Source organism: Thermobia domestica, chromosome 8, assembly GCF_964235325.1.
Source record: "Thermobia domestica chromosome 8, izTheDome1.hap1.1, whole genome shotgun sequence".
Lineage (NCBI taxonomy): Eukaryota > Metazoa > Arthropoda > Insecta > Zygentoma > Lepismatidae > Thermobia > Thermobia domestica.
The window spans coordinates 183,884,304-183,896,786 of record NC_137461.1 but is presented as its reverse complement, the minus strand read 5'-3'; positions in this window follow the sequence as shown (position 1 = coordinate 183,896,786).

Sequence of the window (12,483 nt, the reverse complement as noted above, 5' to 3'; positions counted from 1 at the left end):
AATGACATGTCATAAGAATTCTGCATACAGTTTTACTTTTGGCGTGCCACTTGATATAATTAATGAAGTATTATAATTATTAGGGTTCACTCGGGCAGACTGTTCTACCGAAAACAAAGTTTATAGGTAAAATACGATGTGATACACTTTTCGTAAAAGAAGCTGTGTGTGAATATAAATTATTTCTGTCAGTGGATATCATATTGAAATACATTTTAAACGGTAGTGAACGTATTCTGTATGTAACTATTTACTGAAACAGAAGGGTGAAGAATGCAAGTATGCAAATAGGGTAGAAGCAAACGGCGGGAATTTCCGGTTTATACGTCGATTATGAACATCTGGGATGGATGTAATACTAACACACTTTAAAAAAAATGTGTGATAAAGAGAGGGATTGTAGTTTCTGCAGAGTAATGGTATAATGAAGCGTAAAATCAAGTGTGTAAAGTGTGGAAAAGAAGTAAAAATTAAGAAAAGGGGCAATAACCCTACATTCACTATTTTCTGTCGTAAAGGTAACAAAGGAAGACAATCTAACACTAGTGTATCACTTTTTTAAAAAAAAGATCGAAATTAGGTTTTTTTGTAGATAAGAATTATTACGATATTTTAAGTGTTTTACCACATCCTCGTTTATGCGTATACCCCCCGTTCCTGACGTGCCTGCTACCTGCAGACGCACCCACTCGCAGCCTCTCCGGGCCCCCCTGCTGTGCTTCTGCCTTGACTCGGTAAGATAGCATTCGTACTTTTTAGTTGGTTCGTGATTTATGCACTGTAGTCTTTAGAGCTCCTCATTTAGTGCATGTTGTGCAAAAAGAAACCGGAAAGTGGAAGGAATATGTCAAAATTTGGTAGAATCGTTTGCCTGTAGATCTTCCAAAATGTGGTGCGCCAAAAGTAAATCAGCACCTAAAATTCAAAATTTCTAGTGACGACTGACTGATCCTCGCACAGGACAAACCGCTTAAGTCAAAACTTGAAATTTGGACAGTACGTAGGATTTGTGACGTATGGTACCATTAAGGAAGGATTTTTGGGAATTCTACTGCAAAAGGGGGAATAAGCGTGGAAAGTACTTTAATAATGTGGCCATATCTCTGAATCTCTTAGGCTTAGATACTTGAAGATTTATTTGTACTTGTCATTTAAAATAATTAGCCTCGTATTTCAGTTTTTTACACCAGCTTAGAATGGAAGAAAAGGGGCGGGACAGGGAATGAGGTGGGAAGTATTTTAATAAGATGGCCATTTCTCTGAATCCCATAAGCTTAGAAACTTGGTCTTTTGTGTTTAGGCTCATAATTTAAAATAATTTGAACGTCTTGCAGTGTTTTTTAATATTTAATAAAAATCGGAAGTAATGAAGGGAAAAGAAAAAAGTTATGTTTTGAAGGTTAGAATCATGGAACTTGGTATTTGGACTTTTCATTTAAAATAGATACGAAAATAAGCGTTCTTTTTTTAAATATATGTCCTAGAAGGGAAGAAAAGAGGCTCTGATGGCGATGGAGGAAGAAAGGAGGTCGGAAAAATAAGCAGACACGTGTCCAAGTTTTAGAAACTTCCATTTATTAGGATGAAAGGGGCTGAATTGTTGGTCTAATACATTGAAACGGGTATGTTGAGCTAGTTCTAATTGTTACCCTGATGGGCGCATGGCCGAATATTTGCTTACAGATTCATAATAACCCACAGGGCATACGTTGTGCACATACGTTTATTGTAAACGGCTCACTCAACTTTTGCTTCAACTATTATTTTGTATTAGCTTGTCAAAAGTGGCCAGCACAGGACATTGGCAGAAGAACTGCATGCGAAATGAAGTGTCACATAATTTCCTTATTTTGTTTTAGTTATTCTGTGTCCCTTCAAATCTTCTAAGGTGAACTCACTATAACCAGTGGTGCTATTCAGCTGGTTCGTTAGAACCGGTTACAATATCTCGAGTTCGCAGAACCGTTTGTTATACAGTGAACCCTCTGAATAATGGACACCAATGGGACCTGAATTTTTCTCCGCTATAGAGAAGTTACAGAAATTTCTCACAACGGTTAATTGTATGCAGTAATATACAGTGAATGTATTATGTATGAACGTAAATACATAAAATTGAATATGAAAATTCTCTATTTAGTGCGTATTTGAATTACTGGGAGGGCTGAATTAGAAATTCATATCTGTTAAATAATATTATTGCTGGGGGATGTGTTAATATTTTCGTTCACACACCGCCTATCAACTAATGGAAAATATCCAAACATCTTTGGCATATTATTCTTCAATATGGGAGGGAAAGTGTTTTTCATTTGTTTCAAATTCTCAGAACCTTCTCAAAAGATGCGTTCGGGAAAGATGCAAAGTCGAGAGGAAAAAGGAATAAATTTATTAGGGGCGGAAAGATCTTTCACATAAAATTCTTGTCCATACGATTCACCTGTATGTGTGTTATTGCTTATTAAAGTTTTTTTTTGGGTTTTCACGAGAAGGCAGTTTATTAGGCAGAAAAAAAAAGAATTTCAAGTTCAGGTCGAAGTGTTCTGTTTAATGGTTCACTCGGTCTAGACTGAGATACGCTTGTGGGGAAAATACTTTTCTGCCAACTGTAATATGCCGCAGAACCGAGAATAATTCTTGAAGAGGTTATTGTAACTTTGAAAAAAAAATTCGCGTCCATATCAGAGTGTCCGTGAAAGGGAGGGTTTTTGTTCCGTAGGAGGACATATATTTTTGCCGGGACAAAAAAAATCTGTCCGTATTATAGAGGTGTCCATTAAGAGAGGTTTCACTGAACTGTGACATAACAGAAAATTTTACCCAGTTATACCAAGGAACAATAAAGTTTAGTTGAACTATGCTGCATGGGGTCCTTGGTTCGATTCCAGCTCACGCCAAGTGTGCTTTGTGGTGGAAAATTCAGGTGCATGTGTTTTGTTTTAAATTAATATATTTGGTGTTCATATTTGGCGAACGTCACTGCGACAGTGCCGTAGCTTAGATTTTTTCTGGGGATCAAGCATTAATACGTGTATTTTGGCCCCTAGAAAAAAGTTGTTTTACTAATTCTTGGGCCTCCTCTTTCCATCTTTCCTTTACTCTTTATGGGTCTCCCGGAACCTGTGAGCCCTCCCGCACGGCAAGGTCTGCGGGGCCGTTAGTTACGCCCCTGGGCCCGTTCCATACATAACAAATCAATTAAAGCGACAATATTGATAAATTTCAAAGCCATACGAATAAATATTATTTCTAGGGCTCCTTATAGTACATTTTTTTAACTGAAATGGGCCCATGACTCATTTTTGTTTTATTTACCGTTTGTGTGCTGTTTTGTGTAATGTAGTGAACCTGTTTGGTGCTTTATTTATAAATTCATGATCGTATCGTATATGGAGTAAGAAAATTTTGTCTTGAAGTTCGTCCCCCCCCCCTCGAACGGCGGGGAGCTTCCTTGGGGGAAGTTGCCTCCACAAGTTACGGCCCTGCACTGAGGATACTGGGATGATTCAATATACATTTGTTCGTTCGTCTTGCCTGTATCATACATACTACAGGGTACCACTTTCGGTCTCGTAAGTTTAAAGTTTCAGGGTACAAGCACGAGACGATTCATTTCTTGTATATATTTGGCGGCATAACAACGTAAAATTTCAAAATGGCTGTCACTTCTTTCAAAATAGCAGGTATCCACGTTACAAAGCGCAATTTTGGTTTTTAGGTAGAAATTTTGAGTACGAGCACCTAACACTCTAAATTAGCTGTGTACATTTTGGCGGCGATCCAACGTAAAATTTCAAAATGGCGGCCATTTAAGAAAAATATCAGTGAATACAAAATTGTTGCAAGTTGTGACGATGATAATCTTGAAATATAAATCACATGTTAACGCTTTTTACCCCAAAAACATTGAAATATTTCGAAAAAATCCAATTAAACCCGAAAATACTCGAAAAACCCATATGGGCCCAGGTGGGTTGGGCTTTTTCAGGAAAACCCGGGTTTATTCAAACCCTGCTCATTAATCACTAATACAATAATAGGTTAGTGATTAATGTACGTACTCTCCGTACTGTTCTATAGTCTCGTTTTCAGAGTGTAAAAAGATGTAGAACTTGTCATTTGAAGAGGGATACTCTGTGTTTAAACTATTGTGAGAAAAACATTCTGATGCCCATTTTTTCGCTTTAAATATATACTACACAATACTCTCGCTAATCCGGCGCACATCTAACCAAAAAAACGTCCACAATGAAGGGGCCGTGGTGGCTCAGTGGTAGAGCGTTCACCTCTGGTGCTTGGGGTCCCGAGTTCGATCCCAGCCCCCGCCAAGTGAACTTTCTGGTGGACAAACACCGCGTGCGTGGATTCCCTCGGGGTTCTCCCGTTTCCTCCCCCTTTCTTCATTCCACCATTTCATTCATTACTCATCACCGTCTCCTTTAGCCTAACCGGCATACGTTGGGACGTAAAACGTGCACAATGTATTATTGTGCGCATGCGCAGCAGTGCTTAGTTAAACAATGCTTCATATACTGTATGTATTCGAAATTGTAGCATTCTTTACAGTTCGGTTGCGTGATAAAGCATGCCACGTCGCATATCATCATTACGACGGTTAAAAATTAGGGGCACGTTTCATAGTGAGTGATACTACTCAAGGACTAAGTTTTGTTTGAAAATTAATGTACATTTGGATTTAATAAAGTATATGCTATGTTTTAAAATCATATCCTTCGATTTAATAAAGTACAGTACACTATATCCCCTATTTTTTAAATAAATAAAAAACAAGATAAATTAATAAATCAAATACATGTCAGACACTCAATAATTCGGCACCCATATGTGCCAGGAATGGCCGGATTAGCGAGTCTAATGTATTGTGCCATGAATACTTGTCAAAACCATCTTCCTGTAACTTTATTTCCCAAAAGCATGTTATAACATTTAAAAGACGTTGGGAATCATTTTCGCAAGATGTGCAATTTTCCCATCTTCAATTGACACGTTAAGCGTCCATGGAAGAGAGAGAGCTGAATATGTATGTCGGCGATAGAGAGGTGAATATGTATGTAAAATTATCAAAACGGCGCGCAGGTTCTGACAGTTCATGAGTCCAATTTTTCCAACGTTACAAGGGTAAGTGTAACGCCTCACTTTCATTGGTTACGTTTGTTTATCGGTATGGATATGAAATGTGTTGTACTATTACTATTATTATTTGTTTGGGTCGCCATGTTGCTTCACAACAACAATTCTTTAATAATTTGTTTTTTAAAATAATCCTTCAACTACGTAATATAGGACCAGAACGCTTCTAACGCATCTCACACATATCACGTATCCAGATTCTTGTACAGTTGTTGCAGATAAAGTAAACAGATTATACTAATATGATATCTCAGCAGTAATATATCAAGCAAAATAATTAATTAAAGAAATAGATAAGGATTTTAATATTTCAAGAGAGCAAAGTTTATAACAACTTGTATATATTCTATTTTAGGCGAGATGATACCATCAGTAGTTTCAGCGGCGAATATACAGCAACATATCTAAAGCATTCATATCTTCATATATACATTTAGCTCATTGTAGGAACAAATTACTAAATTATAACAGAACACAACAGAGTGCAATTGTCAACAAATCGGGTACTTTCTCATTCTTCATAATCTTCATAAAACAATTATTGTAGACAATACATATATTCATTTTATACATTATCTTTTATCATTTAATTATCGTCGTACTAATTATAATTTTCCCCCTGTCGATGACACAACTCTGATATACGATATTCTGTTAAAACTCCTACTATTCTTACATTTGCTTTACGAATATTTAATTATCAGACTGCTGCTACGAATAAGCCTAACTAGAGAAACAAGTTTTCAGTTTTGGTACTTTAGTGCTTCTGATATTTTATTTTATTTAAATAATAGAGGTAGCGAACTAAATTTGCTTGATATAGTCTTATAAATTGTGGACTTAATTTTGGTAACTTAAATTTTAGGCATAAAGCTTAGCGACATATGGGAATTAGGGACAAAAGCTACTTAGAACGACATTTCTATTAATCACAGATACTCAATTTATATTAAAAGCTTATTCTTTCGTAACACAATTCACTAAAATTAGGTCTAGTACTTTCCTATATTTAATTGCAGATTACCTAGTCTTGACATAACAAAAACATTTTCTAGATTGATAGTGTCACAATTTTTTTTTTCGAACTAACAATTTTTCTCTTTTTCTTCAAGACTTCAGTACTTAGAAACCAGAGAAATGGCATTCACGGAGATGACAAAGCTTCTGTACAAAGCACCTAGTACTAACTTACAACTTGCAAACATTCTGTAACTGTACCAAATAATAAATAATGTAATAGTAATAATAAAATGAACATTATAACACATAGCACATAGGCTGGCATAATTGGTTGCTCAAATTCAACAATAACAATATTTCACAATATTTTAAATAGGTTAATATAAAGAATAAGGGCACACAGAGACAAGACCAAATAATTCCTGTAATGGATCAAAGTGGTCCATTACATAAGCTACCTGCGATTGTCACCAGCTGACACAGGAAGATTGATTTGCTCTTTCCCTTAAAAAGAAAAAGTTACTTCTAAATCTTGATCTTACAGAAAAAAATGTTTTATTTGTGTGCAAACTGTAGTACTTTCATCGCATTTGGACTGGTAATTTTCAGGTTGTGGATCATTCGGTCACGCCTAAAGTATATTTCAACCTTTTCTTGAACTGTTCTGCCATGTTGGTAGTTTTCTTGAGCATTTCATGATTTATTCCTACTTTCACGATTTCTTGTATTCTTTGCAACGCAACGTTACTAAAATTATTTTGTATAAGGCAAAGTAGTATGTATGGCCTGCTCCGGGGGAGAGAAATTGAGAAAGGTAGCGGTGATCAAGGCCTTAGTAACCATCTGGGTATTCACTTGGTGCGACTCAGGTAAAAAGAATGACCGGGCCAAGATTTGAGATCGGAGCCTTGGGAATGGGACACTAGCTCTTCATCAACTGAAATGCTGCCACATGTTTTCACATTATTATTATTATTATTTAAATATTTTTAATTATTTTCTATTCTATGTTGCTAATTGATATAATTTGCCTCAGTTGTAACATTCTCATTTTTGACTTACGTAGTATGACTGAGAGGAGTGAACCAGAAGTTTATTTTACAGCACAGTGTTAAATAAATTAAATATGTAATTGTAATATTTATAAGAATCTTTACTTTTTAATAATAAAAGTGTGACTGCTTCAACATGTCATTTTCAGCTGTAGCTGTTGTCTTCCTTGCCCTTTACATTTTTTCAGTGTGTTACGTTTGTGACACAATAGTGTTTTAAGAAGCTTGATACAGGTCCTACGCAAACATTTTAAATATTTTTGTAAGTTTAAGATGTAATAATTGACCCTTAATCATTTCCTGCTGTTATTATTTTATTAAGCACTGCCTATTGTTTCTATTTTCAGAAACTGCGCCAACACAAGAGAAACGTAACTAACGAGTTTATTGAGAATTACCTTCAACATGCCAAACAGAGATGAACAAGAAAATCTGTTAAGAATTCAGCTACAGTTCCATAGAAATTTAACTGTCAATTCGCAGCGTCGAAATTAAATTTATTAATCAAAAGTAATATTATAAAGGAGCAAATTTGTATTTCTGGTTATTCAGCAATGTGTATGTTCTTGAAAGTGACAAAAAGTGACATTTCTTGAAGCGCCGTAGATTTGTTGAACTTATTTTCAACAACATACGTAAATATTGTTGTTTTTTTATTATTATTTAATTAGCGTGTCAATGACATAATTTTCTAGAACAAGTGTTTGAAAATTAGAAGGTGAATTTCTGATATTTGAAAAGTTTGTTCTTAATGTGTAGAAACAAGTAATATGAGCAGCATGAAGAAGATGCTGCTGAAGAGAAGATAAAGAAATAAAGCTAGAATAATATACATTTATATTTTTATTAACTATAACAGTATGGATTGGCTTGGATTTTTAAACCAATCCTCGTATTATTCCAACATCAATTCTTGGAAATGAAATGCGACTAATCAACAGTTGGAGAAGAACAATGCTCAGGAATTTCTCACCCAAAAGGTACCTCACTTTTCCAGACAGCTCTGCTTCTTCCCGTCAGTCCATATAAGGTCGAGTAATTTTGCTACTCTCGAGAGAAACGCCCACGCACAAGTCCTCATGACGATGACAGAGTTTTACGTGACAATGTGAAAATTATTAATAATCGTCAATTCTACAATTTATTGGAAGAATCAGTGTTTTTAGTGTGATTTCTATTAACTCATGAACCATTCATTATATATTATTAGCAATATAATAACGCCAAAAACTTAATGTTCTCTACGAACTATATTTTAGTTTGTCAGTGTATTCTTGCGCCGCTAACTGGCAACTGTGCGACGCCGGAAGAGGTCCGGAGAGAGGACTCTCATTCTCTTTTTCTCAACATGTGAAGTTGCAAGTGTATATACTCTCAAAAGGGAGAGTATAAGTCTTTCAAAATGTAAAGTTGGAATATTTCATAATGTCAAGCTAGTGCAACATACTATAAGTTACATTTTCAAATATTAATCTGCATCAAGCATAAGTGCAACCAACAGGAAGAATGTAATGAACTCACACTACGTAAATCCTGATAGTCTACTATTCAGATAATAATTTTCACGCCGCCTAATAAACAAATATGTTTTGTGAACCTTACACAGCGCTCGAAGTGAAGTTTCTGCAGTGGACTGCATAGCCACTAACCGATTCATCATCTTCGTTCGGTCGATAATTTCGCGTATTATTTCGCTTACGTGTCGATTCGTTTATCGCAGTGTTTGGGCCATCTTTTTCGTCTAAGTGAAATATTGTGTCTTGTGTTGTCATACGCTTGTAAATGTTTTATATTCATTGAAGTTTAAATCAAATACAAATGTTTCGCAAATATTTTCTTTTTAATGTGCAGTCAAAATAATACTTAATGATTTCAAAGTGTGTAACCTATATTGTCTCTTTCTCAGCAAATGGAGAATATTACCTTTTAATAGTGTACATGGCTTAGAGTAAAACCAAACAGGTAAGGTACTTCTAAACAGTGGAGAACAAACGTTACTTTCGTATCTCACTATCCATCTGGCGTAAATCATGCATTGCTGTCCCACTTTGTATTCTCTTACAGGCAGCGAGCAGCATATCTTGGAGCTGACGCAACAGCGACGGTGGGTATACGGCTCATGCCTCTGATATATTTAACGCCCGAATCCTAGGACCGTGGACCTATTTGTTTACTTGCCAGTTCCTTATTGGATCTATTAGTCTTTTACAAATGAATGATGTTAAGGAAGACTCCAAAAGAGATCCAAGGTTCGAATCCCAATATTATTATATCTGGCTTTCGTCACGTAAACAAACTCCTTCATATAAGTACTAACCGAGATAAACGGATATATATGTATATATTTTATAGTGGATAGTGTAAATTATGACTACATAATGTTCGCTTGCTCTCATAATTTTAAGCATTTTTTAACTCAAAATCTTATTTATATACAGAATGTTTTTCGGTGTTCCACTGCTACTGCTGGTGTGTGGCCGTGTCGTGCATGTATGTTGGGGTGTGTTATGTGATCTTACAAGGTTCAAACTGCATATTAGTGTCTTCATAATCATCACCTACCAGTTTTGAAAGCGGCTATATTGGATTTATTATCTTTAAAATAGGAAAAGGATTGCTAACAATTGTTTCTTGAATTTGATGTCTAAACTTCAATCCTTTTCCTATTTTTTTAAAAAAAAGAATCCAATATATCCGCTTTTAGAACTGGCAGGTGACGATTGTGAACACACTGGTATGCAGTTTGAATCTCGTAACGTCACATAAGACACCCCAACATGCACGGCGTTGCCACACACCTGTAGTTCATAGTGTAACATCATTGCGACATGTCACAATTTGTTACAATGAGGTAACGTGGATATTCCTAGGATGTACTGACATTTGGAGATACCAGCGACATCGCATGGGATGTAACCACAGCGGACATTTGTTAGTCGCATTTACGTCGCATGGACTTTCTGTACCAGGCATTTTTGTATGCAATATCCTTCCTTTTTAAACAAGCTGCCCTCAATTACCTGAGAGGTAATACATCAGGTAATTGAGAGATAATTAAGCACAGTATTTGAATACATCGAATTCTCCTCCACACGATTTCGAGGACCTAAGATGTCCTCACTGGACTGTTATAAGCAGATGTACCTTGTATAATAAACTAGCGCGATTGTCACTAGTATTGTTTTTTTTGTTTTTTTTTAAGTTTGTGGGCCGAAATGGTTCCTCGTGATGAAGACAGTGTGATGCAAAAGTATCTAAGCAAGTAAAATTCTGAAGAAGAATCTTATGTTTTCTTCCAACTGCTGTGTCGTTGCCTGGCCGGTTTGTTTTCAGCCCACTATTTGTTCCCAGCAAGCAGGCGGTATATATACAGAGTGACGCAAAAGTCCAGAGCACATAGGCCAACTTGGTTACTATTGCAGATATGAAAACAAGGTAAGGATATTTTTAAATTACAGCGACAGTTTTGTTGTGTACTAGTGTATCGTCCAATAAAGAAAATACGTTACCGTGCGTCATGTTGCACTACATGAATGAAAGAATGTGGCCTGAAATTAGCTACACCGAGAAGAATTGAAAGAAGACACAATAAAAGATAAACATGCGATTTCAATATCGGCGCCAGTGGCGTAGCAACCACGTGGTTGGGGGAGAGATCAGATACGAAAGACACGAAATTGAGTCCTGGATTAAATATTTCATTGTGTCTTTCTTTCCGTTCTCTTTGGTCCAAATAATTTCAAATAATTTGTTTCATTCAATGTTATCCAACCGTGGCAGCGTTGTACTTTTCGTTACTATTGGGCGGTATACTGATATATAAACAAAAATTGCTGGAATTTAAAAATACCGTTACATATCTTACCTTGTTTTCATATCTGCAATAGTAACCGAGTTGGCCTACGGGCTCTGGGTTCTATCATGTACAGAAAATATTCTCTAAATATTTTCTGTGACACAAAAAATATTCACTAAATATTTTTGTCATATAAAGAAAATATTTTGTCATATGTAAGAAAATATTATCTAAATACTTTTTGTCATGTACAGAAAATATTTTTTGTCATGTATGGAAAATATTTTAGAATTATTAGTTTATAGAACATTAATCTTTGTTCAAAATGAATTAGAAATCTTCAGAAAACATTTCAACTAATGTACCCAATACGTTGTGAAAATATTTAGAAAAAATTTTCTTCATTCTTGACAAATTATTTTCTGTGTTATTGGTAAATAATTTTAAAATATTCCATGCGAAACATTTTAAAAACCATTCCGTTAACATTGTATAAAACATTTCAAATACATTGTCAGTAATGTTTGGAAATCGTACAGAAAACATTTTTTGGAAAACTTTTCTAACGGCGTATAAAATATTTCTGCAACGTTTCTGAGTGTATTCAGAGAATATTTTCAGTATTATTTGGAAAATGTTTTCAAAAACATATGGAATATATTTCCTTAAGGGAAGTAGGATACATTTTCTGAAGGAAAATGATGGTACGTTTTAAAAACGTTTTGAAAATATTTCATTGCTGTGTGGGATAGGAGATATAACTCCGAGGGGAATTTTGTCCCTGGAAAATCTCCCAAAATCAGCAACGGTACGAAATATGTCTGCAATGCAAGATGTCAATCATTTCCAACTCTATGCTCTGTGACCTAGTTTGCCTTTCATGTTTTCAGTAAACTAGACAGACAAAAGGAAGAATAGAGGCTTTCTTCCAGAAAATTGTGTTCGAGGGTGGGGGGTCACACAGGCTCGTATCCATGGGGAGTCTAGGGGGAAGTGCTCACCCTAAATTTTTACATGACAATGATTTATGAGCATTAAAGTAGGCAGCCATTAAGATTTTTTCTTTTTGTTTTAGGATGATACTAGATTCGACTCCTGGTGTAAGCTCAACTTTCAGTCCTGTGTCATTTGCAGATCTCGTTTCATACAGATTCGTTGAAAAACATCTAAACATGTGCTATGACTAGTATGCGGACTAAAGTTTTTTTTAAGCAAAAAAGAGAAATTTCTTGCTTTAGACTCTGCCCTGTAATCCAGTTTTTCTGGAGGCGAGATAGTATGGTTGGGAACGGCCAATCAGATTCAAGTTCCGAACCCACATTAAAAAGACCTTCCTTTATAACCTTGGTGTTGTATAAGGACGAAAACCAAAAATATACTGATAGCTCCAGTAATAGATATTATGGAAAAGAGATTTAAAAAATAGGTGGTTTTAAAATAGAGAAAGGACAATACCTGAGCTTTATTAGTATTACTAGCATATATTACCCGCTTTGCTAAGTTGAAATGAAAATTTAAAAGCAC